Raw genomic sequence first — 26,781 nt, forward strand, 5'->3', positions numbered from 1 at the left:
ATGTCATCCATCCAATTAAACTGAAACAAAATATGCATTCTGTTTGATGCTTGAAAATATTAAAATAAAGGAAGAGTACCAAAACAGTTTATTTTCATCATTATTTGTGAGGGGCTAGGGATATAACTGAAGGGGGGGGGGGCAACGAGGATGTTGAGAAAGTGAAAAAGTTTGAGAAACACTGTACCTAGGCCTAGTACTTTATATTTGCCAACATTAAATTTCATCTGCCTTATTTCAGACCATTCGAAAATTTTTTTTAGATCTTCATGTAGATTGTGGAGTCCTCATCCGATATAATTACACGCCCTATTTTAGTGTCGACAGTAAATTTACTTATATTGCTGTCTATGCCTATATCTAAGTCGTTTTTGTATATAATAAATAGTGATGGTCCAAGTACTGAGCCTTTGGGTACTCCACTAGTGACATTACACTAATCAAATTTATTGCCGTGAATGGTTAATAGCTGTTTCCTGTCGTGTAACCACACCCTATTCCATTTTAGAATATCTCTTCCAATTCCATGAATCTGCACTTTACGTATTATTCTTTCGTAGGGGGAAAATGTCAAAGGCTTTGCTAAAGCCAAGGTATACCACATCATAATCGTGCCCCTCGTCCACTGATTTGAAAACAGCTGAAGAGAATGTTACTGTAGATTAGTCAGACATAAACGCCCACTTGTGAAGTAATGTTGGGAATCATTGATCAACTTGTGCTTCTCCAGGTGATTTCGAATAGAGTTTGAAATTACTGCTTCCAGCAATTTCCCTGCAATTGATGATAAACTGATTGGAGTGTAGTTAGAGGATAGTGATCTACATCACTTCTTGAAAATCGGTATCACACTTGCTATCCTCTAGGATTCTGGTACCACACCCGTTTTTAATGACATGTTAAACAAATATGCAAAGGGCACACTAAGGTTTTCTAAATTCCTTTAATGCTCTGGGATATATCTCATCGGGACCTGGTGACTTATTAGGCTTTAGCTTGTCTATTTGCTTACTAACATCGTTAATAGTCACTATCATCTCACTCAATCTTTTTTCTTCACTATCTTTGTATATAGTCGGTGCCTCGGGTATCATGTTTAAATTTTCGGTGGTGAAAAATATCTGTTCAGATTATTGATCATTTCTCTGTCGTTATTTGTTAGCTCGCTGGTATGTGACAGTGTTTGTCCAATCTTGTCTCGTGTTTTAGTTTGATACATTTTGAAGAATCCTTTGGGGTTTGAATTCTCCTCCATTGCTACCTTCCCGTTCATCATTCCTCTTTGCTTTTCTTATCTCGGTCTTAACCCTAGTGGACAATACCTGATAATAATCTCGGAGTTAAACTTCACCACGATATATTCCCCTACCTATACTCTTCCTTTGTTCAATAATATTCTTTAAATAATTATTTATCCTTTTGGGGTCATTGTTATTTGATCTTAGTTTTCTGTATGGTAAGTTCTGCCTGTGTGCATTAAATAACCCATTCTTCAAATTGTTGTGGAACTCGTCAATCACAGATCTCGTGATCAGGTCATACTTAACCGTCATATTTTGTAAGGATATCGTCCTCAGGTCACCAGGTAAAGTGAGGTCACCCTCTGTGGGTACATTGTTTGAGGTCATGTAATTTACCCCCACAAGTGATACCCCATCTCTCAGCTGCCTTTTCAAACTATCAAAGTTTGCCCTTCTGAAATCTTTAAATTTAATGGAATTTTCCTTGCGACTGACATTAAATTCTACTCTGTTTGACAGAACTAAATCAAGTATATTATTACACTGGGTGGGTTCGGCTATATGTCGACTTAGGAAAGAGTCCTGAACTGTTTCAAGAAAATTCTTTGATTCTGAATTACCCATAAGGTCGGTCCACTCTATTTGACTAAAGTTAAAGTTGCCTACAGACTTTGCTATGTCTGTATGCCTGCACATTTCACCCCAAATAGGTCATTTATTAACGCTATCAAGAATCGGAGGTCTGTATATTACTCCTATGATTAATTTTTCCCTACTAACGGTTAATTCTATCCAAATTGTTTCTGTAGTCAGTTCAGTTTTTATTTCCTTATTTATTTCACACTTCAGATAATTATCCCTGACAAAGATTGCTACCCTGCCTTCTTTCCTAATCTGCCTATTGTTATGGAATAATTTGTAACCGGTAATTTGGTATTCGGCAGGTAACTCACGTGAGTCTAAGTTTATTCATGTTTTGGTGAATGCAATTATATCAAAGGATGGCTAAAGACACATACGCGCAGTAATCGGCACGACGGACTTGAAGACCGAGTACGTAACGGGAAAGGTGAATGAGTGGGTTAGGGAAATCCAAGCTCCGTCTGAGATTGCTAACACAGAGCCACATGCGGCTTTTGCGGCATTCACCCATGGAGTCAAACATCGCTGGAACTACCTGATGCACACTACCCCTGATATCGGACCTCTCCTCCACCCTCTGGAAGAAGCTATCAGCGTCAATTTCATTCCCAAATTAGTGAAACCCCCTCACTTAACCCCAGCAGAAAGATCACTCCTTGCACTACAACCGAGACTGGGAGGAATGGGATTGACCAATCCAGAGGAGATTGCTGCCACCGAACATTAAAACTCAGTTAAGCTCACGGCAGCCCTCACGGACCACATAATAGCTCAAAACGCAACAGGGGAGGTGGATACCAGTGAAGTAAACAAGATACGAAGGTCCATTACGACAGAACGACAGCACGGCCAAAGTGATAAGTTGCAGCAACTGTTGCTGCAAGCACCAGAGAATTTGAAAAAAAAGTAGCTATAGCGCAGGAGGTGGGCGCCTCGAACTGGTTAACTAAGTTACTGATAAGGGTAAATGGTTTCAGTCTCAATAAACAAGAATTTACAGATGCCAATGCTCTAAGGTACGGTAGGCCAGTAAAAAGATTGCCCTCCCAATGCGTGTGTTGTTCTTCCTATGACGTCGATCACGCCATGGTGTGCAATATCTTATTTGTATCACTTATGTTACTTGTATATTATTTGTAATTCGAAACCCATTCCCCAAATATGTAACTGTATATTTTCAGCCTTCTGGCTGCCAAGCTCTTTCAATAAACCGTTAATTATTGTTATTATTATTAAGAAAGGGGGCTTCATATGCATGAGGCATGACGAAGTAAGGGATCTCACAGCAAATATGTTGAAGGAAATCTGCCGTGATGTCAGGGTAGAACCGACCCTCCTTCCTTTGGACGGTGAGAATTTCCAACATAGGACTTCAAACACATCCAACGAAGCCCGTGTTGACGTCAGTGCTCGAGGATTCTGGACGCGGGGACAGCGAGCCTTCTTCGATATCAGGATCTTTTATCCCATGGCCGCATGTCACCGTAACTTAGCACACAGGAGGAACGAGAACGACAAGATAAGGGCATACGGGAGAGAATTCAGAACGTTGATCAAGGCAGCTTCACTCCTCTAGTGTTCACAACCTCTGGTGGGATGGGACCAAGTGCAAGATGCTTCTATGCCAGACTTGCAGAGGTGATATCCGAACAGAAGCAGCAGCCCAGAAGTTATGTTACAGCCTGGATGAGATGTCGACTGTCTTTCTCTCTCCTTAGGTCTGCTTTGCTCTGCGTTAGGGGAACGAGAGCATCGGCACCAAAGCCGACAACAGTTGCAGATACTGACGATTATACTACAGTTACTGAACGCCGCATAGATCTGCATCTCAACTACCTCAACACAGCTCGGATAGCTACTTATGCATTCGGATATTTAATTTTAAGGTAATAAAATGGCGGTTAAGGTATGGCTATAAGAGGAGGATGGAGGACATTTTTATATAAAAAGTATTAATAGTAGTAATAATAGTAGTATTAGTAGTACTAACAATAGTAACTACCAGGCTGGGAAGCTGCCATTTACGCAAAGAGAATTATATTTGAGCAGCGTAATTGCTTCCCAGATGGGCGCTGTAAACGCTTCTGCCCTTCACCTTGCACAGGATGTAAGGGAGTGCCCAATAAACTAGCCCCCTCGGGGACAATCATAAAAAAAATAAAAAATCTCTCCATACTACCTCAGGCCTGGCTCTCTGTCCCATCTATTTATTCTTCTCTCATTAGGTCTCTCCATGGAGAGACGAAAGCTAAGGTGCTCCATTGTTTCCCTTTTTCCTGTGTGATTTTATCAAGATTTATCTTATCCACGTTTTTATTGTGGATCTACATGATATATATATATATATATATATATATATATATATATATATATATATATATATATATATATATATATATATATATCTTGATAAAATCACACGGGAAAAGGGAAAACAATGGAGCACCTTAGCTTTCGTCTTTATTCAAGACATCTTCAGAGGCAACTGGATTACATGGACAGAGAGAGGCTTAAATATACAGGGTGACCTTATAAAACATGAAGTCAGGTCATAATGATGTCATCCACTAATCACCACACCAACACACACGTAGAGGAGCTTAAGAGAAGGGGGGTGACGTGACTAGTCAGGTCAGGTCAAAAATAAGGGACCCACTAAAAAACTATCATACATCTAGATCAAAGGTTTTCAAAGCATTTTTAACCTTGGGCCACTGACAAATAAATTTATGTAACATCACTAAGGTTTATTGATTTTAATTCCTTAATCATTTGTATATCATATGTATATATATATATATATATATATATATATATATATATATATATATATATATATATATATATATATATATATATATATATATATATATATATATATATATATATATATATATATATATATATATATATATATATATATATATATATATATATATATATATATATATATATATATATATATATATATATATATATATATATATATATATATATATATATATATATATATATATATATATATATATATATATATATATATATTTATGTAAAGATTATTCTTCATAGGGACAAGCGTAATTTTATAAAAAGACCGTTGACCTGACTAACTCTTCTAGTAAATCCTTGTGGTCCTTAACCAAAAACATCTGTAATAACTTCTGCATTCCCTCTTTTCCTCCTCTCTTCTAACCTGACAACTCTGTAACCAACTCTCCCCCTGATAAGCCAGTCTCTTTAGCACCTTATTCTCCTTAGACGATTCCAACTCTACCCCTCTCACTCCTGCTCCTCCTACTGAACCTATGCACTTTCCTACAATCTCCAGTCGTAGGGTTGGTGGTGTGTTATCCAGTTTGGATGTGAGTAAGGTGCATGGACCGGGCGGAATACCTCCTCGTGCTCTGAAGGAGTGTGCTGAAATTCTGGCCCCTGTGCCTCCTCGCCTCTTTCAACTTTGCCTAAAATCCCAAACTTTTCCTTCTTCTTGGAAGCAAGGCCTCGGTTCAGCACATTTCGAAGAAGGGTAACCATTCTAATTCCTCTAACTATCCGCCAATTGACCTAACTTCACCCCTCTCAGTTGCTACCTGACCCAGCTTGGAGAAGGTCGTGCCACAAGTGCTCCCGTTAGAGACCAAGAAATATGGCCGCCTTGGATCGATGTGTCTTGGGGGAAGAGGAGGGGAGTGTGGGGAGAGACGACCTCCTTGCCACTCTGTTAAGGCAGCTGGGGCAGTTGAGGAGTGAGGTTGACACTCTAAAGGGGGAAAATGAAGCCCTCAGGATGGAACTCCTTCAGGTAGGTGTCCTGCCTAGTAGGGCACCTGCGAAGGAGGAGCAGGCGTGGAGAGTGGTTGTCTCCAAGGGGACTAGGGTCAGGCTCAGGAAAGCTGACCAGGGTGTGGAGTGTAGTAACCCTTACCAGGTGCTGCAGGAAGCTGGCGAGGAAGAGAAGAGGCAGGACGGTATGGATCAAGGAGAGGAAAGGGAAGTTGTACAAACCCTGCCCATACGTAAGGTCGTGGTAGTTGGGGACAGCCAGGTGAGGTTTGTAGATAGGCTTTTTGTGCGAGAGATAGGAAACGTAGGACTAAGGTGTGTTTTCCTGGGGCTGGGATAGGGCATGTAGCCGAGAGGTTAGACAGGGTTTTGTCAGGGGAGGGTACCAATCCAGTAGTGTGCCTTAGTGTGGGAGGAAACGACATAGGTAAGGTTAGGAGTGAGGAACTTTTCAAGAGGTATAGGGAGGCGCTGGGGAAGAGGGGTTGGTCGTGAATGGCTGTCCAGGGCAATTGCTATAAATTGCCGACTGGAAAAACATTGTGCAAACAATGGTTGGGCATTCATTGATAACTGGCAACGATTCTATGGCAACGACTACCTGTACAGTCGCGACGGAGTACACTTGTCTCGTGAGGGGTAAAGACGTTGTCTGCATCCCTGGAGCGTGAATTTGTCACTCCGAAGGGGGGGTTTCGCCAGTAGAGAGAGGTCGGGGAAAGTGGGAGTCAAAAAACAAGCAGGTCCTGGGAAGCAAAATTAGTTGCTCAGGACAAGGGGTAAAACAGGACCAGGGAAGGGAAGGTTTAAATGTATACTATACAAACAGTAGGAGCGTTAGAAATAAAATAGACTTGCTGAGAGCGGTTGTATGTACCGAGCATGTATACGTCATAGCAATCACCGAAACTTGGATGAATTTGGCGTGCAAAATTTTTTTATCAGAGTACCACATAGAAGGTTACAACCTTTTTCACAAAGACAGGGAAGGGGGGAGGGGTCGCACTCTTCGTCAAGGATACATTAAAATGTTGTATTAATAATTCAATAAAGGGTGAAATAGGAACCGAGTCTGTGTGGGTAGAAATCACGGAAGGAAGAGAAAAACTAATTATGGGAGTGATTTACAGGCCCCCCAAGTCTTGGCAAAGAAGCAGCTCACCCATATGGCAGGAAATGAGTAGGGCAGCAAAATACAACAACCTGTGCATTATGGGGGATTTCAACTTCAGAAATATTGACTGGGACAACATTGTAGGCGACTATGAATCTGAAGACTTTCTAGACGCAGTACAGGACAATTTTTTGAAACAACTAATTACAGAACCTACGAGAGGTGACAATATATTAGACCTAGTATTAACAAATAAAGAAAATATTATCAGAGATATCACAGTAGGGGAAGAACTAGGTAACAGTGATCACAGAGAAATCAGATTCACCCTAAATTGGGAAACGAAAAACAATGACAATATGGTCAGAGTCCCAAACTTTCGGTTGGCGGATTATCAGGGGTTAAGAAGGTACCTAGGTGAGGTCACCTGGGAACAGTCACGTCAGTCCCCAGTAGGAAGGAGTGAGGTCATAGATGACACAACAATTGATCATGACTATAATATATTCACTAATATACTACATAAAGCATAAGAACAAAATATACCATACAGAAAAATTAAGTCAAATAAGAATGAGCCAAGGTGGATGACCAGATAACTTATACATGACATAGGAATAAAGAAAGGAATATATAAGAAATTAAAGGGAGGGGAGGAGCAGCTCAGAAAAAGGTATAATGAACTATCTAGGAATGTTAAGAAAAATATAAGGAAAGCAAAGAGAGACTATGAAATCAAAATAGCAAGAGAATCCAAGGCGAATCCCAAGGGATTTTTCCAGGTATATAGGTCAAAGGTCAAGGACAAAGTTGGGCCTTTAAAGTCAGGGAGAGGAGAAGTGATAAATGGAAGTGAAGAAATAAGCAAAGCATTGAACAGCTACTTCTTATCAGTTTTCACAGAAGAAATTTGCTATGAAATTCCAGAGGTGGAACTGATATTTAAGGGAAGGAAGAAGAGAAATTAAAGAATATCACTATCAGAAAAGAGGATGTTCTTAAGAAGATAAATAAACTGAAGAAAACAAAATCCCCAGGGCCGGATGAAATTTCCCCTCGTGTCTTGAAAGAGTGTAGGGAACAGATTAGCGGACCCCTCGTAAACTTATTTACAAAATCATTAAACACTGGAGTTGTGCCAGACTTGTGAAAACAGGCAAATGTAGTACCCATATTCAAAAAGGGAGACAGAGCATCAGCGTCAAATTTCCGGCCGATCAGTTTGACGTCAGTAGTGGGGAAATTTCTTGAATCAATTATAGCAGATAGCATCCGATCGCATCTAGAGAAAAGCAAATTAATCTACGACTCTCAACATGGGTTTAAAAAGGGAAAATCTTGTCTAACAAATCTGGTAACGTTTTTAGGAAAGTCTTCGAGGTAGTAGATAATGACGAAAATTACGATGTTATTTACTTAGACTTTAACAAAGCATTTGACAGAGTACCGCATCAGAGGCTTCTGAGAAAAATTAAGGCTCATGGTATCGAGGGGAAAGTTTTAAATTGGATAAAATCATGGCTCACTGATAGAACGCAGAGGGTCAGCGTAGATGGTGTTAAATCTGAGTGGGGCCGTGTAACCAGTGGGGTTCCCCAGGGGTCAGTACTAGACCCACTCTTGTTCATAATCTACATAAACGATCTAGATACTGGGATCAGCAGTGACATAAGCGAGTTTGCGGATGACACCAAAATAGGGCGGCAAATTAATTCAGGGCAGGATGGAAATGCATTACAGGAGGATCTAAATAAACTGCAGGGGTGGTCTGAAAAATGGCAAATGAAATTCAACACCAGCAAGTGCGGCATACTTAATATTGGAAGAACAAATACTTATAATGTATACAGCCTTAACAACATCAACCTAGAGAAGTCGACTTGTGAAAGAGACCTAGGGGTACTTGTAAGCCCGGACCTTCGGCTTAGAAAACAGTGTTTTAATGTTCGAAATAAGGCAAACAGAGTATTAGGTTTTATATCTGGAAGTGTAAGTAATAGGTGTGCGGAAGTCATATTGCAATGATATCTTGTGCTAGTCAGGCCGCACCTTGACTATGCTTTTCAGTTCTCGTGCCCTTATTATAGAATGGATACCAATTCACTGGAAGCGGTGCAGCGAAGAATGACGAAAATGATTCCGGTACTTAGAAACCTTCCCTATCAAGATAGATTAAAGAAACTAAACTTGTATTCACTAGAAAGACGAAGAGTGTGAGGAGGTATGATAGAAGTATTTAAGTGGGTGAAAGGAATCAATACAGAAGATATAGATAAAGTTCTTATAATATCCGAGTAGGATAGGACTCGTAGCAACGGATTTAAGTTGGATAAGTTTAGGTTTAGGAGGGAGATAGAAAGAAACTGGTTCACAATTTGGGTGGTAGATGAGTGGAACAAGCTTAGCAACTTTTTAGTAACTGCTGGAACGCTGGAAAGTCTTAAAAGGAGGCTAGATAGATTCATGGATGGTTGAGAGTGGTTGTAACTCCCAACAGGAGCTGATATGCACAGGCCAACCGGCCTATTGCAAACTCCTTATTTTTTTATGTTTCTTATGTACTATATGAATCCTACTTACCGTAGGAGCCCTATTTACCGTATCAGTCCTACTCACTGTATGAGTCCTTCTCATTGTTTTAGTCCTACTTACTATATGGATCCTTCTCACCGTATGAGTCCTTCTCACTGTATGATTCCTACTCATTGTATTAGTCCTACTCACTGTATGAGTCCTACTCATTGTGTTAGTCCTACTCACTGCATGAGTCCTATTTACAGTATAAGATCTACTCATTGCATGAGTCCTACTTATTGTATGAATCCTACTCACTGTATGAATCCTACTCACTGTACGAGTCCTATTTACTGTATGAGTCCTACTCAATGTATGAACCCTACTCATTGTATGAGTAACATCTTACTGTATGAGACCTACACATATTATGAGTTCTACTTACTGCATGAGTCCTTCTCACTATATGAGTCCTACTTATGTATGAGTCCTACTGACTGTATTAGTCCTACTCTTCGTATTATTCCTAATCATTGTATGAGTCCTACTGACTGTATTAGTCCTACTCTTTGTATTATTCCTAATCATTGTATGAGTCCTACTCACTGTATGAATTGTACTCACTGTATAAGTCCTACTTACTGTATGAGTCCTATTCATTGCAAGATTCTTACTCACTGTATGACCCCTACTCTCTGAATAAGTCCTACTTACACTATAGACCCTACTCACTGCATGAGTCTTACTCACTGTACCAGTCCACCACATTTCATGAATCCTACTCACCTTATGAGTCTTATTTATTTTATGAGTATTACTCATTGCATGACTCCTACTTACTATATAAATCCTACTCACTGTTTGAATCCTATTTTCTGTATGAGTCCTACCCACAGTATGAGTCCCACTCATTGTATGAGACCTACTTATTGTATGAGTCCTACTCGCTGTATGAGTCCTAATCATTGTATGAATCGTACTCACTTTCCTACTCATACTTTCCGTATGAGTCCTAATCACTGTACTATGAGTCCTATTTACTGTATGAGTCTTATTTACTGCATGAGTTATACTCACTAAATGAGTCGCACTTACCCAGTGAGTCCTACTCACTGTATAAGTCCTACTTACTGTATGAGTCCTACTCACTGCATGAGTCCTACTTACTGCATGAGTCCTACTCACTGCATGAGTCCTACTTACCGTATGAATCTTACTCACTGTATGAGTCGCAATTACTGTATGAGTCCTACTTACTCTGTGAGTTCTATTCATTCTATAAGTCCTACTTTCCGTATGAGTCCTACTTATTGTATGAGTCCTAGTTACTGTATGAGTCGCACTTACTGTACGAGTCTTACTCAATGTATGAGTCCTATTAACAATTTGAGTCCCAGTCACTGTATGAGTCCTACAGACTGTATTTTGCCTCCTTATTGTATGAGTCCAACTCATTGTATGAGTCCTACTTAATATAGGGACCCTACTCACCGTATGAGTCCTACTTACTGTATGAGTCCTACTCATTGTATGAGTCCTACTTAATATAGGGACCCTACTCACCGTATGAGTCCTACTTACTGTAGTAGTTCTACTCACTCTATGAGTCCTACTTATTGCATGAGTCCTACTTACTGTATGAGTCCTACACAGTCTATGAATCCTATTTATTGTAGGGATCATTTTTACTTTATTAATCCTATTTTTTGTATGAGTCCTACTCACTCAGTGAGTCCTACGTACCTACTCGCTCTATGAGTCCTACTTACTGTATGAGTCCTCACTGTATGAGTCCAACTAATTGTATGAGTCCAACTAACTGTATGAGTCCTACTCACTGTATGAGTCCTACTCACTGTATGAGTCCTATTTACCGTATGAATCTTACTTAATGTATGATTCCTACTCTTTATATGAGTCCTACATACTGTAGAAATCCTACTCACTGTATGAGTCCAACTAACTGTATGAGTTCTATTTACTGAATGAGTCCTACTCACTCTATGAGTCCTATTTATTGTAAGAGTCCTACTCACTGTATGAGTCATACTTACTGTATGAGTCCTAGTGTCTCTGAGTCCTACTTACTGTATTAGTTCTACTCATTCTATGAGTCCTACTTACTGTAAGAGTCCTACTCACTGCATGAGTCCTACTTACTGCATGAATCTCACTCTGTGAGTCCTTCTTACTGTATGAGTCCTACTTACCTCATGAGTCCTACTCACTGTATGAGTCCTACTTACAATATTAATTCTACTCACGGTATGAGTCCTACTTGCTCTAGGACTCTTACTCACTTAATTAGTCCTACTTACCATATGAATCCTACTCACTAAATGGGTCCTACTCACTGTATGAGTCCAATTTACTTTATGAGTCCTACTCATTGTATGAGTACTACTCACTGTATTTTTCCTCTTTATTGCATGAGTCCTAATTATTGCACGAGTACTACTCACTGTAAGAGTTCTACTCATTGTATGAGTACTACTTACACTATGAGTCCTTCTCAATGTATGAATCCTACTCACTGTATTTTTCCTCTTTATTGCATGAGTCCTAATTATTGCATGAGTACTACTCACTGTAAGAGTTCTACTCATTGTATGAGTCGCACACACTGTATGACTCCTATTCACTGTTTGAGTCCTACTAATTCTATGAGTTCTACTTATTGTATGAGTCCTACTCACTGTATGGATTCTACTTACTCTATGAGTCCTACTCACTGTATCAGTCCTACTTACTGTATGAGACCAACTCACTCTATGAGTCCTTCTTACTATTTGAATCCAAGTCACTCTGTAAGTCCAATTTATTGCATGAGTCCTGCTCATTGTATGAGTCTTGCTCACTGTTAAGTCCTACTTACTCTATGAGTCCTTGTTTTTTAGTCTTAGTCACTGTAGGGTATGAGTCCTACTCACTGTATTGGGTCACCGACGAGGCTGTTGGTGGTTACGAGAAGACAGAAGCAGAATAGCATGGTGGCTGTGAGGCGGTAGTGCAGCTTGAAGACAGCGCTGTCAATGTCAGCACGGTTCTTCACCTTCACCAGCCCGCTCAGACTCGACAACAGTTCCACCAGCACCATCCTGACGAAGTCCCGCTACCTGAGGGAAAGGGTCCAGGAATCAGTGTCATAACAAGTTACTTACGATCGATAGACCTGGGATTAGTGTACCAACGAAGATATGCTACCTAGGGAAGGAATACTTTGGCTCGGTACCCTGATGGAGGTGAACTAATTGTAGCAGGAAGTGGTTGTTGGCATGTGTCGACCTAACAACAGGTGTAGGTATAAACAATGGTCGAATAGGAAAAATAAGATGAAGGAAAACTGAACTTTGTGTAACTCGTTTGATGATAGGACTCTCTCCCTCTCTCTCTCTCTGTTTCTTGCTCGCTCACATTCTCTCTCTCAGTCATTCAGACATCGATGTACAGTAGCTAAAGCAACTAAATGTGCATACTTTGTGGGAAACAATATGAGACCATGGACGATAAATTTTGGTATATGACGGATGTCACTAGTCAAACGTAAAATTTCGGAACATATCGACCCCCACCTTCACAGATAGTTTTTATAACTACTGTACGTCCACACACTTTCCTGGTCTCTTCCTCACCGGTACAAGCCGGGAAAACTATTATCTTTCACTATCGTTCGGAGAATTAATTTATTTTCACTTCGTATGTTAATTACGTTCATCGTTTTAATTTTCCTTGATCCACATGAGGAAAGGTGTTCTTCATAAAGCATATTGTCTCTCCTTTTTTCAACTCATTTGTATTGACTTACTGAAAGAAAAATACATTACTATACAGCTCACATACCTTAATGTCTATTCGATTACCCATAGGTAGATTAGGAAAAGAGGCTGAGTAGCAATCTATGGTAAACTTAAAAAAAAAATTACATCTCACTCCCTCCTTTCTCAAGGAGACAGAAGAAAAAAGAATAAAAGAAATAAAAGAAGTAAAGGAAGAGTAAATGAGAAATAAAAGAATAGAAAAGGAATAAATAAAACTTTTTTTATTATTATTGTTACATAGAGAAGTACAAGTCAATTATTGCTACAAAAATCAGAAGCCACCTTGAAACATTCAACTTAATTCATTCTTCTCAGCACGGGTTTACCCAGGGACGTTCTTGTCTCACAAATTTGCTTAGCTTTTTCTCAGAAGTATATGAAGCGGTAGATAATGATAAGTCATATGATATAATTTATTTAGATTTCAGTAAAGCATTCGATAGAGTCCCTCATGAGAGATTGATAAGGAAGGTAGAAGCACATGGAATAGGTGGATCAGTATTAAAATGGATTAGGTCATGGTTAACTGGTAGGAAACAAAGAGTCAGCATAAATGGATTTAAGTCAGACTGGGGTGCGGTCAAAAGCGGAGTTCCCCAGGGATCTGTATTAGGCCTCTGCTGTTTGTTATATTCATTAATGATCTTGATTTAGGTATAACTAGTAGGATTAGTAAATTTGCAGATGATACCAAAATGGGGAGAGTGATAAATTCAGACAGTGACTTTGAACACCTTCAAAGAGATCTAGATACCTTACATGAGTGGTCAGTAGACTGGCAAATGAATTTTAATACTGATAAATGCAAGGTACTACAGATAGGGAAGACGAATACAAACGTTAAGTATAAACTAGGTAACACGGAAATAGAAAACTCAGTTTGTGAAAAAGATCTAGGTGTATTTGTTAGCAACGACTTGAAACCTAGAAAGCAATGTATTAGCGTTCGCAACAAGGCAAACAGGATTCTTGGGTTCATATCTAGGTCTGTGAGTAACAGAACTGCTGACGTTATCTTGAAACTTTACCTAGCATTAGTGAGGCCACACATGGATTATGCGGTTCAGTTCTGGTGTCCTTATTATAGAATGGACATAGATTCTTTGGAGAGAGTACAAAGAAGAATGACATAAATGATCCATAATATTAGAAACCTTCCATATGAAGAAAGACTGAAGAGCTTAGGCTTACATTCATTAGAGAGGCGTAGAGTTAGGGGAGATATGATAGAGGTGTACAAGTGGGTAAGTGGGATTAACAAGGGTAAAATGGAAGATGTTCTGAAGCTCAGTAATAACGAAATAACTAGAACAAATGGCTTTAAATTATATAAATTCCGATTCAGAAAGGATATAGGCAAGCACTGGTTTGGTAATAGAGTTGTGGATATGTGGAATAGGCTACCGAGTGCTATAGTAGGATCGGGGACGCTAGGGAGCTTCAAGACGAAGTTGGATAGGCACATGGAAGTGCTGGGATGGGTGTGAAAGGGATCTGCCCTGTATGGGCCAGTCGGCCTCCTGCAGTGTCCCACTTTCTTATGTTCTTATGTTCTTATGTTCTTATGTTCATTGATACCCAGCATGGCTTCACAAGTGGGCATTCATATCTGACAAATCCATTAACATTCTTTTTCAACTGTTTTCATATCTGTGGATGACGGACACGATAATGATGTGGTATACCTCGACTTTAGCAAAGCCTTCGACAGAGTCTCCTACGAAAGACTGATACGAAAAGGGGAGGTTCATGAAATTGGAGATGTTCTAAAATAGATTAGGGTGTGTTTTCAGGACAAGAAACAGTGAGTCAACATTAAGGGCACTAAATCCAGTTGGGTTTACGTCATTAGTGGAGTACCCCAGGGCTGAGTACTTGGATTCTTACTATTTATTATATACATAAACGACGTAGATATAGGCGTAGACAGCAACATAAGGAAATTTGCTGTCGACAATAAAATAGAGCATGTAATTAAATCGGACGAGGACTCCGCAAAACTAGAGGAAGATCTAAACAAATTTTTCTCATGGTCTGAAAATGGTAGTGAAATATAGAGCGGACAAATGTAAACTACTTAGCTTAGGAAAAGTAAACAGAGAAACCAGATATCAGATGAACAATGTTGTTATAAAGAAATCAGACTGTGAGAAAGATTTACGGGTAATGATAAGTCGGAATCTTAAACCAAGACAACAATATGTATTTGCTCGAAACAAGGCTAACAAAGTACTTGGTTCGTATAAAGAATTATTAGTTACAAGATAAGCGAGGTTATCCTAAAACTACAGTACATCTGTACTGTACTGTCGCGACAGAGTACACTTGTCTCGTGAGGGGGTAAAGACGTTGTCTGCATCCCTGGAGCGTGAAATTGTCACTCCGAAGGGGGGGTTTCGCCAGTTGAGAGGGGTCTGGGAAAGTGGGAGTCAAAAAACAAGCAGGTCCTGGGAAGTAAAATTAGTTGCTCAGGACAAGGGGTAAAACAGGACCAGGAAAGAGTAGGTTTAAATGCATACTAAACAAACGGTCAGTCTCCGGCGAGCTCACTGATAACGATGGAGAAATGAGCAATAATTTGAATAAATATTTTTCAACAGTTTTCACCACCGAAAATTTAAACATGATACCCGAGGCACCGACTCTATTCAGAGATAGTGAAGAAAACAAATTAAGTGAGATAGTAGTGACTAGTAACGATGTTAGTAAGCAAATAGACAAATTAAAGCCTAATAAGTCACCCGGTCCCGATGAGATATTTGCCAGAGTATTAAAGGAATGTAAGGAAGAGCTTAGTATGCCCTTAGCAAAGTTGTTTAACATGTCATTAAAAACAGGTGTAGTACCAGAATCCTGGAGGATAGCGAATGTAATACCGATTTTCAAGAAGGGGGATAGATCACTATCCTCTAACTACCGCCCAATCAGTCTAACATCAATAGTAGGCAAATTACTGGAAGCAATCATTTCAAACTCTATTCGAAATCACCTGGAGAAGCACAGATTGATCAATGATTCCCAGCATGGCTTCACAAGCGGACGTTCTTGCCTAACTAATCTATTAACATTCTTTTCATCAGTTTTCGAATAGGTGGACGAGGGGCACAATTATGATGTGGTATATCTCGACTTTAGTAAAGCCTTCGACAGAGTCCCCACGAAAGACTAATTAGAAAGGTAGAAGCTCATGGCATCAAAGGTGACATCCTTAAATGGATTAGGGCGTGGTTACAGGACAGGAAACAGCGAGTGAGCATTAACGGCACTAAGTCCCATTGGAGCAACGTCACAAGTGGAGTTCCCCAAGGCTCAGTACTTGGACCATTATTGTTTATTATAAACATAAACGACATAGATATCGGCATAGACAGCAACATAAGTAAATTTGCTGGTGACACTAAAATAGGACGTGTTATCAAATTTGACGAGGACTCGGCAAAACTACAGGAAGATCTAAACAAATTTTTCGAATGGTCTGAAAAATGGCAGATGAAATTCAACGTCGACAACTGTAAAGTACTCAGTATAGGAGATGTAAACAGGGAAGCCAGATACCAGATGAACAACGATGCCACAGAGAAATCCGACTGCGAGAGAGATTTAGGAATAATGATAAGTAGGAACCTTAAGCCAAGTAAACAATGTGTTTTTGCTCGTAACGAGGCTAATAAAGTACTTGGGTTCATACAAAGGAGTGTTAGTTACAAGACTAGCGAGGTCATCCTAAAACTGTATCTTGCTCTTGTGAGACCACACCTGGATTACGCAGTTCAGTTCTGGTCACCGTATTACAGAATGGATATAGAATCCTTGGAAAGAATTCAGAGGAGAATGACAAGACTAATCCCGGGCATTAGGACCCTTGGGTATAGAGACAGGTCAAAGCATCTTAATTTGCACTCCCTTGAGAGACGTAGAGCGAGGGGCGACGTGATAGAGGTGTATAAGTGGAAGGCAGAGCTAAACAAAGGGGACATTACAAAGGTACTCAAACTATCCAACCAGGAGCAAACTCGTAACAATGGTTTTAAATTAGACAAATTTAGATTTAGGCGTGAAATAGGTAAACACTGGTTTGGAAACAGAGTAGTGGATGAATGGAACAAGTTACCAAATATCATCATTAACTCGAATACGCTGAATAGCTTCAAACATAGGTTGGATGCTTATATGAGCAATAGGGGTTGGGTGTAAACGGGACTGCCCAGTATGGGTCAATAGGCCCGCTGCAGTTTCCTCCATTCTTATGTTCTTATGTTCTTAACAGTAGGGGCAGTTCAAAAGATATCGAAGTCTTTAAACTGCTAAGGGAACATATGGGCACGGGGGTGGAGGAGACTGCAGTGGGAGCTGGTAAACAAAGTGAAAGACTACAGGGAAATAGTGTTAGGAATGATGACAAAACTAAATTAGACAGGGAGTTTAAAACTAAACGCGGTAAGGGGAGGACTCAGAACACGACTAACTTAAATGTATACTACACGAACAGAGGAAGTATGAGAAACAAAATGGATAATATTAGGGCCTTGGTATGTACCGAAAAAATCGATATAATTGCATTCACTGAAACATGGATCAACCTAGACACACGTGAGTTACCAGTCGAATACCAAATTGCGGGTTACAAACTGTTCCATACCGATAGGCAGACCAGGAAAGGAGGCGGAGTAGCAATCTATGTTAGGGATAATCTGAAGTGTGAAATAAATAAGGAAATAAAAACTGAGAGGAATACAGAAACAATTTGGATAGAATTAAGCGACGGGCGGGAAAAATTAATCACAGGAGTAATATATAGACCCCCCAATCTTGATAGCGTCAATGAGCGACTTATCTGGGATGAAATGCGCAGGGCTTCTATACACAACAAAGTCTGTATAGTAGGCGACTTTAACCTTGGCCAAATAGATTGGACTGACCATACGGGTAACTCAGAATCACAGGATTTTCTCGAGACGATCCAGGACTGTTTCCTAAGTCAACATATAACCGAACCCACACGGGGTAATAATATACAGGACTTAGTTCTGTCGAACAGAGAAAACTAATTAGCAATGTCGAGGTAGGGAACGAACTTGCGAACAGCGATCACAAAGAAATTCGATTCCAGTTAGATTTTCAGGGCAGACGTAAGGAAAATTCCACTAAAGTACCACATTTCAGAAGGGCAAACTTTGACAGTTTAAAGAGGCAGCTGAGAGAGGGGGTGTCGCGCTTGGCTGTGAACCTGACTGATGACACAGACCTGATAACGAGATCTGAGATTGCCGAGTTCCACGACAATTTAAATAGTGAGTTACTTAATGCACAAAGACAGAACATACCATACAAAAAACTCAGATCAGACAACAATGACCCTAAATGGATAAATAATTATTTAAAGAACATCACACAAAGGAAGGCTATAGGTAGCTGACAAATCGTGGCGAAATTCACCGCGGACTACATTATAGGGTATTGGCTTAGTAGGGTTAAAAAAAACCGAGATAAGGAAAGCAAAGAGGAATAATGAGGTACAGCAAGGGAGGCGAAGACAAACCCCAAAGGATCTACCAAATGTATCAAATTAAAACACGAGAAAAGATTAGACCAATGCAGTCAGATACCGGCGAGTTAATTGATATCGACGGAGAAATGAGCAATATTCTGAATAAATATCTTTCAACAGTTTTCACCAACGAAAATTTAAACATGATACCCGAGGCACCGACTATATACAGAGGTTGGGAAGAAAATAGATTAAGCGAGATATTAGTGACTAGTAACGATGTTAGTAAGCAAATAGACAAGCTAAAGCCTAATAAGTCACTCTGGTCCTATGAGATATTTGCCAGAGTATTAAAAGGAATGTAAGGAAGAGCTTAGTATGCCCTTAGCAAAGTTGTTTAACATGTCATTAAAAACAGGTGTAGTACCAGAATCCTGGAGGATAGCGAATGTAATACCGATTTTCAAGAAGGGGGATAGATCACTATCCTCTAACTACCGCCCAATCAGTCTAACATCAATAGTAGGCAAATTACTGGAAGCAATCATTTCAAACTCTATTCGAAATCACCTGGCGAAGCACAGATTGATCAATGATTCCCAGCATGGCTTCACAAGCGGACGTTCTTGCCTAACTAATCTATTAACATTCTTTTCATCAGTTTTCGAATCGGTGGACGAGGGGCACAATTATGATGTGGTATATCTCGACTTTAGTAAAGCCTTCGACAGAGTCCCCCACGAAAGACTAATTAGAAAGGTAGAAGCTCATGGCATCAAAGGTGACATCTTTAAATGGATTAGGGCGTGGTTACAGGACAGGAAACAGCGAGTGAGCATTAACGGCACTAAGTCCCATTGGAGCAACGTCACAAGTGGAGTTCCCCAAGGCTCAGTACTTGGACCATTATTGTTTATTATAAACATAAACGACATAGATATCGGCATAGACAGCAACATAAGTAAATTTGCTGGTGACACTAAAATAGGACGTGTTATCAAATTTGACGAGGACTCGGCAAAACTACAGGAAGATCTAAACAAATTTTTCGAATGGTCTGAAAAATGGCAGATGAAATTCAACGTCGACAACTGTAAAGTACTCAGTATAGGAGATGTAAACAGGGAAGCCAGATACCAGATGAACAACGATGCCACAGAGAAATCCGACTGCGAGAGAGATTTAGGAATAATGATAAGTAGGAACCTTAAGCCAAGTAAACAATGTGTTTTTGCTCGTAACGAGGCTAATAAAGTACTTGGGTTCATACAAAGGAGTGTTAGTTACAAGACTAGCGAGGTCATCCTAAAACTGTATCTTGCTCTTGTGAGACCACACCTGGATTACGCAGTTCAGTTCTGGTCACCGTATTACAGAATGGATATAGAATCCTTGGAAAGAATTCAGAGGAGAATGACAAGACTAATCCCGGGCATTAGGACCCTTGGGTATAGAGACAGGTCAAAGCATCTTAATTTGCACTCCCTTGAGAGACGTAGAGCGAGGGGCGACGTGATAGAGGTGTATAAGTGGAAGGCAGAGCTAAACAAAGGGGACATTACAAAGGTACTCAAACTATCCAACCAGGAGCAAACTCGTAACAATGGTTTTAAATTAGACAAATTTAGATTTAGGCGTGAAATAGGTAAACACTGGTTTGGAAACAGAGTAGTGGATGAATGGAAACAAGTTACCAAACATCATCATTAACTCGAATACGCTGAATTGCTTCAAACATAGGTTGGATGCTCATATGAGCAATAGGGGTTGGGTGTAAACGGGACTGCCCAGTATGGGCCAATAGGCCCGCTACAGTTTCCTCCATTCTTATGTTCTTATGTTCTTAACAGTAGGGGCAGTTCAAAAGATATCGAAGTCTTTAAACTGCTAAGGGAACATATGGGCACGGGGGTGGAGGAGACTGCAGTGGGAGCTGGTAAACAAAGTGAAAGACTACAGGGAAATAGTGTTAGGAATGATGACAAAACTAAATTAGACAGGGAGTGTAAAACTAAACGCGGTAAGGGGAGGACTCAGAACACGACTAACTTAAATGTATACTACACGAACAGAGGAAGTATGAGAAACAAAATGGATAATATTAGGGCCTTGGTATGTACCGAAAAAATCGATATAATTGCATTCACTGAAACATGGATCAACCTAGACACACGTGAGTTACCAGTCGAATACCAAATTGCGGGTTACAAACTGTTCCATACCGATAGGCAGACCAGGAAAGGAGGCGGAGTAGCAATCTATGTTAGGGATAATCTGAAGTGTGAAATAAATAAGGAAATAAAAACTGAGAGGAATACAGAAACAATTTGGATAGAATTAAGCGACGGGCGGGAAAAATTAATCACAGGAGTAATATATAGACCCCCCAATCTTGATAGCGTCAATGAGCGACTTATCTGGGATGAAATGCGCAGGGCTTCTATACACAACAAAGTCTGTATAGTAGGCGACTTTAACCTTGGCCAAATAGATTGGACTGACCATACGGGTAACTCAGAATCAGAGGATTTTCTCGAGACGATCCAGGACTGTTTCCTAAGTCAACATATAACCGAACCCACACGGGGTAATAATATACTGGACTTAGTTCTGTCGAACAGAGAAAACCTAATTAGCAATGTCGAGGTAGGGAACGAACTTGCAAACAGCGATCACAAAGAAATTCGATTCCAGTTAGATTTTCAGGGCAGACGTAAGGAAAATTCCACTAAAGTACCACATTTCAGAAGGGCAAACTTTGACAGTTTAAAGAGGCAGCTGAGAGAGGGGGTGTCGCGCTTGGCTGTGAACCTGACAGATGACACAGACCTGATAACGAGATCTGAGATTGCCGAGTTCCACGACAATTTAAATAGTGAGTTACTTAATGCACAAAGGCAGAACATACCATACAAAAAACTCAGATCAGACAACAATGACCCTAAATGGATAAATAATTATTTAAAGAACATCATTGGCCAAAGGAAGGCTATAGGTAGAAGGATAAATCGTGGCGAAATTCACCTCCGGGACTATTATAGGGTATTGGCGAGTAGGGTTAAAACCGAGATAAGGAAAGCAAAGAGGAATAATGAGGTAAGGATAGCAAGGGAGGCGAAGACAAACCCCAAAGGATTCTACCAAATGTATCAAACTAAAACACGAGAAAAGATTGGACCAATACGGTCAGACTTCGGCGAGCTCACTGATAACGACGGAGAAATGAGCAATAATTTGAATAAATATTTTTCAACAGTTTTCACCAAAGAAAATTTAAACATGATACCCGAGGCACCGATTCTATTCAGAGATAGTGAAGAAAACAAATTAAGCGAGATATTAGTGACTAGTAACGATGTTAGTAAGCAAATAGACAAACTAAAGCCTAATAAGTCACCTGGTCCCGATGAGATATTTGCCAGAGTATTAAAGGAATGTAAGGAAGAGCTTAGTATGCCCTTAGCAAAGTTGTTTAACATGTCATTAAAAACAGGTGTAGTACCAGAATCCTGGAGGATAGCGAATGTAATACCGATTTTCAAGAAGGGGGATAGATCACTATCCTCTAACTACCGCCCAATCAGTCTAACATCAATAGTAGGCAAATTACTGGAAGCAATCATTTCAAACTCTATTCGAAATCACCTGGAGAAGCACGGATTGATCAATGATTCCCAGCATGGCTTCACAAGCGGACGTTCTTGCCTAACTAATCTATTAACATTCTTTTCATCAGTTTTCGAATCGGTGGACGAGGGGCACAATTATGATGTGGTATATCTCGACTTTAGCAAAGCCTTCGACAGAGTCCCCCACGAAAGACTAATTAGAAAGGTAGAAGCTCATGGCAACAAAGGTGACATCCTTAAATGGATTAGGGCGTGGTTACAGGACAGGAAACAGAGAGTGAGCATTAACGGCACTAAGTCCCATTGGAGCAACGTCACAAGTGGAGTTCCCCAAGGCTCAGTACTTGGACCATTATTATTTATTATATACATAATCAACATAGATATCGGCATTGACAGCAACATAAGTAAATTTGCTGATGACACTAAAATAGGACGTGTTATCAAATCTGACGAGGACTCGGCAAAACTACAGGAAGATCTAAACAAATTTTTCGAATGGTCTGAAAAATGGCAGATGAAATTTAACGTCGACAAATGTAAAGTACTCAGTATAGGAGATGTAAACAGGGAAACCAGATACCAGATGAACAACGATGCCATAGAGAAATCCGACTGCGAGAGAGATTTAGGAGTAATGATAAGTAGGAACTGTATGTATATTATGTATGCTGGATTATGTATTATGTATGTTTATTATGTATGTGCTCCATTTATATTTATTCAGCCTAGCTAGCAGCGTGTGGCAATGTTATTACCATATCCCACATGCTTAATTAATGTGCCTGGCGACGTATGGAAGCTGCTAATGTATCACTTGCCATACGTCGTCTATAGCAGTTGACAAGGAGCCTAGCTGAGGAGAGCACCACTCCCCTTTGTGTACATACTCTTATCCAGTAAACCGAACCTACAAAACTATACAGGTGTTTGTGTTCTCTCCTGTATATAGAACTTATTACCCAGAACACCTAACATGGCGCAGTGCGTAATCTTACTGGATAATTACGAGTGATTAGTGCAACTTTGAGCAGTGTCAGTGACAGTGATTTTCTGTGAAGTGTTTAGTGCATTGTGTGTTTCGTGCCATTCATGTGTGACCTTGTTTTAAAGGATTTCCAAGGTATACGGCATGTTCTGGGCATTTGTGGGGAGTAGAGTTCAGCGCACCCTTCTCTAACCGTTTACAGAGGGTGACTAAGCTCCTCGCTGTCTCCAACCCCCCCTCACAGCGCCGCCTCCACCCCCCCTCACAGCTGGGGCGAGACGCTTTGCCCGCCCGACACACACACACACATACATGTACTAACACTTGCTGACCGCGCGGCTTTCTTATATATATTTTATATATATAACCTACTTATCTGTGTATTTAATTAATTTTTTTGTCTGAAATCTTGTTGATACGACGGGCTGACCGGTCAACACTGATTTAAGACACAGTACACAGATGAAGTAGTTATGTCTCATGCCTTACGTAGCCGTGGAGCCAGCGCCTGGATGAGTCAAGCGGATGATAGTCCCCCAGAGATGGATGACCAGGCCGGCCACGACGCTCCAGCTCCCACAACATCGCGCAGCCCTTCACCTAAATATTCAGCGTTATCTCCAGAGATAATTGCCTTAATGAAGTTTATGAGAGATGAGAGACGCGAGGATGAAGCTCACAGACGTTTGGCGGATGAGCACAGAAGGCAAGCAGAGGCAGAACGAGACCACCAACGGAGAGTGGAAGACAGTGCACGGTTTGAAGCCTTGATATCTCGCCTCACTGTTAACCAAGCCCCTGGCTCTAACACTGCCTCGGTACTGACTGGTTCAGATACCTCATCCATGCTTCCTTCACGCCCCCCAGCCCCACCTAAAGCAGCAGCTCAAACACCGCCCATCTTGAAGCCTGATGTGACTTTCCAGACTTTTCGTGAATGGCGGCGACGGTGGGCTGATTATGCTACAATGGTGGATCTCCAGAGTTTGTCACAGCCTAAACAACTCATCCAGCTGCGCATGTGCCTGTCCTTGGAAATTCAGCGTGTCTTGGAACATACATTGCAGGTACCCCCAACCTCTTCGCTGTCTGTAGAGGAGGTACTGGACGTTCTACAACGGCACATCAAAGGACAGCAGAATGAAGCTCTGCGCAGGAGGGAATTGTTTAGCTGCAGACAGATGGAGGGTGAGTCTTTTGATGCCTTTTATGTACGACTTAAGAGAGCCTCGGAAGAGGTAGATATATGTTTAGGCCACCACCAGCAGTGCGAGGAGACCCAGTTGAAGCAGGTGATCCTGATGGGTGTTAAGGACGAGGAACTTGTCCAACGCCTCACCTCCCTCGACTCTTCCTCTTCTCTTCAGGATGTGTTGACGATATGTCGCTCCTATGAGGCTGCCAGGTGTGCCACCTCTGCCATCCGTGCTCCCCCTACAGCTGTACGCGCTGTTTCCCGGTACAAGAAGGACAAGAAGTCTGCTCCTACGCCTTCGCCCACCACGTCCACGCCCGGTTCATTTTGCAACAACTGTGGTAAGCAGCACGGAACACAGGTGTGTCCAGCTGCTCAGTCTACCTGCAACAGTTGTGACCGTAAGGGCCACTGGTCACTCACAGTACGGTGCCCAGCCAAACGCGTCCAGTGCAATGTGTGCGGTCGTCTGGGCCACTATGACAAGTGTTGCCCTTCCAACAAACCCAAGGGACAGCGTCGGCGGAAGCTTCGGCGCCCTTCTACCAGTGAGGGCCGCCCACAGTCGCCAAATCAGAGGCACGACGACCCTGGACAAAGCCCGACCCATATTAGGAGGGTGTACTCCTCGCATCCCAGGACCAAAGTCCCCCAGTACATCAGCGTCATCGTGACCTACGGCGGTGTGTCATCCCGTCTTCAGATGTTGCCTGACACCGGCGCTGATGCTACAGTCATCGGTCCCCAGCATTTGCGATGCTTGGGGCTCTCTCCAAGCGATCTAGGACCGCCTCCCGAGGACCTCTGCGTCACGGCAGATGGTTCACAGATGGCCCCAGCCCTGGGTTCACTCTATGCACATGTCACCTTTGGCAACAGGTCGTGTCAGGCCTGGATTGACGTGCATAATGGTGTCCTGACTCCTTTGCTGTCCTACAGACATTGCCAAGAGTTGGCCATCATCTCCCAGGACTTCCCAACACCGATTCTTGAGGTAAAATACGCCAACAGGGTGCACGAAGGGAGCAGCAACTACCCTGCTGCCGCCCTACCCCTACTTCTGGCCAGTGACACCTCTCCTTCGGTAGTTGTCCCTGCTGCATCACGTCCCCACGTCTTGGCTCGCCTTCACGACAGTCACCGTGGAGCTGAGGCCACCAAACGACGTGCAAGACAGACTGTGTTCCGGCCTGGCATCGACCCCGACATCTCCAATGCTGTCCAGGTGTGTAAGCCCCGCCACGTATTACAACCCAGCCAGCAGCAGGAACCCTCCATGAGTGACGACAACCCCACCCGCCCCTTTGAGTCTGTGTCGGCCGACTTTTTCTGTGTGTCAGGAAAGTCCTTCCTTGTTATCGTCGACCTTTTCTCTGGTTGGCCGGTTGTCATCGAGTGCGGTAATGACACGACGTCTGCCGCCACCATCAGCAAGTTCCGCCACTACTTCCGTGACGTGGGCGTTCCTGTACGCCTGCGAACCGACGGAGGGCCTCAGTTCACAAGCCGGGACTTTGCTGTGTTCCTTGACCGATGGGGAGTCCGGCATGTGTTGTCATCGCCCCATTACCCGCAGTCCAACGGCCACGCTGAGGCTGCTGTCAAATCCCTGAAGCACCTCATCCTTAAGGTGGCCCCTTCTGGGAACATTGACTGCGAGGCCTTCGACCGGGGTCTTCTTGAACTCCGCAACACACCTAACTACACCGGACGCTCCCCTGCCCAGGTTTTGTATGGACGCCCCCTTCGTTCTTGTGTCCCTGCTCACCCTCAATCCTTCTCCAAGGAGTGGCAGGCCAAGACAGAGGATTGTGATCGCCGAGCCGCCGAACGTGTTCAGGACGTCGTCGCCCGCTACAACGACCACGCCCGTTCTCTCCCCAGGTTGAGTGTCGGCACCCAAGTCCGTGTTCAGGACCCGACCTCCCTACGTTGGGACAAAGTAGGCGTAGTCATGGGTCTCGGTAGGTCACGGGACTACCAGGTGCGGTTACCCAGTGGTCGTGTGTGGTGGAGGAACCGCCGTTTTCTCCGCCCTGTAACAATGCCTTCTGCCGGCCCCGCCACCAGTGTTGAGTCCCATACCCTTCCCAGTGATGAAGTCCCTCGACGCTCAGAACGGATCCAGAAGAAAAGGTCCGCTCAAGACTTTGCTATGAGCGTATAGGGGGGGAGGGAGGTGTATGTATATTATGTATGCTGGATTATGTATTATGGATGTTTATTATGTATGTGCTCCATTTATATTTATTCAGCCTAGCTAGCAGCGTGTGGCAATGTTATTACTATATCCCACATGCTTAATTAATGTGCCTGGCGATGTATGGAAGCTGCTAATGTATCACTTGCCATAAGTCGTCTATAGCAGT

Source organism: Homarus americanus, unplaced genomic scaffold, assembly GCF_018991925.1.
Source record: "Homarus americanus isolate GMGI-L3 unplaced genomic scaffold, GMGI_Hamer_2.0 scaffold51859, whole genome shotgun sequence".
Taxonomy (NCBI): Eukaryota; Metazoa; Arthropoda; class Malacostraca; order Decapoda; family Nephropidae; genus Homarus; species Homarus americanus.